This window comes from Vulpes lagopus, chromosome 7, assembly GCF_018345385.1.
Source record: "Vulpes lagopus strain Blue_001 chromosome 7, ASM1834538v1, whole genome shotgun sequence".
Lineage (NCBI taxonomy): Eukaryota > Metazoa > Chordata > Mammalia > Carnivora > Canidae > Vulpes > Vulpes lagopus.
In genome coordinates this window covers 16,753,245-16,755,061 of record NC_054830.1, presented here as the reverse complement: position 1 = coordinate 16,755,061, position 1,817 = coordinate 16,753,245, and the positions used below count along the sequence as shown (strand labels likewise).

General features: G+C 40.2%; 1 pseudogene; it reads left to right on the top strand.

Annotated features, from left to right (window-relative positions):
* The first annotated feature begins 727 nt into the window (after nt 1-727).
* LOC121495731 lies at nt 728-1,367 on the top strand (annotated as a pseudogene).
* Nucleotides 1,368-1,817: the final 450 nt, after the last annotated feature.

Below are 1,817 nucleotides of genomic sequence, written 5' to 3'. Positions count from 1 at the left end.
GAACTCTGTACTTTCCATTCAGTTTTGACATCAACCTAAGACTAAACTGTAAAGTTTATTTATTTATTTATTTATTTAAGATTTTACTTATTCATTCATTCATTCAAGACAGAGAGAGAGAGGCAGAGACACAGGCAGAGAGAGAAGCAGGCTCCACACAGGGAGCCCGATACGGGATTCGATCCTGGGACTTCAGGATCATGCCCCGGGCCAAAGGCAGCGCTAAACCGCTGAGCCACCCAGGCTCCCCTATTTTATTATTTATTTAAAAGGGCAAAGGGCCACATGGCTGGCTCTTTCAGTTAAGTATCTGACTCTTGGTTTCAGCTCAGGTGATGATCTCAGGGTTGTGGGATCAAGTCCCGTATCAAGCTCTGCACTCAGAGTGGAGTGTGCTTATCCCTCTCACCCTGCTCCTCCCACCCTCTTTTCTCTCTGGAATAAATAAAATTTTTAAAAAAATAATAAAAAAGGAGCAAAGATCTGAATAGACATTTTCCAAGGAACATATACAAATGGGCAATAAGCACATGAAAAGATGCTTAAGATCATTAATCATTAGAGAAATATAATTAGAAATCATAACGAGACACCATTTCACATCTACTAGGTTGGCTATTAAAAAAAAAAAGGAGGTAGAAGCCTTGTTCTCCGCCTTTCTTCTCTGGTCGACGAGGCTGCTCCACTTGTCAGCCTCCAGCCCGCAGTGGGCTTGAGACTGAGCACCATGCCTTCAATTAAGTTGCAGAGTTCTGATGAAGAGATATTTGAAGTTGATGTTGAAATTGCCAGTCTGTGACTATCAAGACCATGTTGGAAGATTTGGGAATGGATGATGAAGGAGATGATGACCCAGTTCCTCTACCAAATGTTAACGCAGCAATATTAAATAAGGTCATTCAGTGGTGCACCCACCACAAGGATGACCCCCCCTTCTCCTGAGGACGATGAGAACAAAGAAAAGCGGACAGATGATATTCCTGTTTGGGACCAAGAATTCCTGAAAGTTGACCAAGGAACACTTTTTGAACTTATTCTGGCTGCGAACTACTTAGACATCAAAGGTTTGCTTGATGTTACATGTGAGACTGTTGCCAATATGATCAAGGGGGAAAACTCCTGAGGAGATCGGAAGACCTTCAATATCAAAAATTACTTTACTGAAGAAGAGGAAGCCCAGGTACCCAAAGAGAACCAGTGGTGTGAAGAGAAGTGAGATGTTATGCCTGACACTGTAACACTGTAAGGATTGTTCCAAATACTAGTTGCACTGCTCTGTTTATAATTGTTAATATTAGACAAACAGTAGACAAATGCAGCAGCAAATCAGTTGTTTTAGCAGTACTGTCCTCCTTGCATGTGTAGTTTGAGTACAGATTCCAAACTTATGGCTGAGTTTCTTCTAGTATGATCGAAAGTTTTTTTTTTTTTCTTTGCTCTTAATAAACTGAACTGTGGGTTCTCTGTAGAAGGTGGCATTTTGGACTTTCCCTCTCTTTGTAAAGCGATTTCTGCCTAAGTTCATTGTCTGGTTAACTTTAGTTTAATGACCTTTTAAAAGTTGGCATTGTAAATAAAACAAGTTGAAAAAAGTTTTCTGAAAAATAAAATAAAATAAAAAATAAAATAAAATAAAATAAAGGAAAACGAAAATTGGGATGGATGAGGAGAAATAACCACCTTCAAATACTGGGGTGGGGCCATAAAATTGTACAGCCACCCTGGAAAACTGTTTGACAGTCTCACCAAAAGGTAAGCATAGAGTTACGTATGTATGTACTCCTACGTGTCCACCCCAGCCTTGGGCCACTGGATCA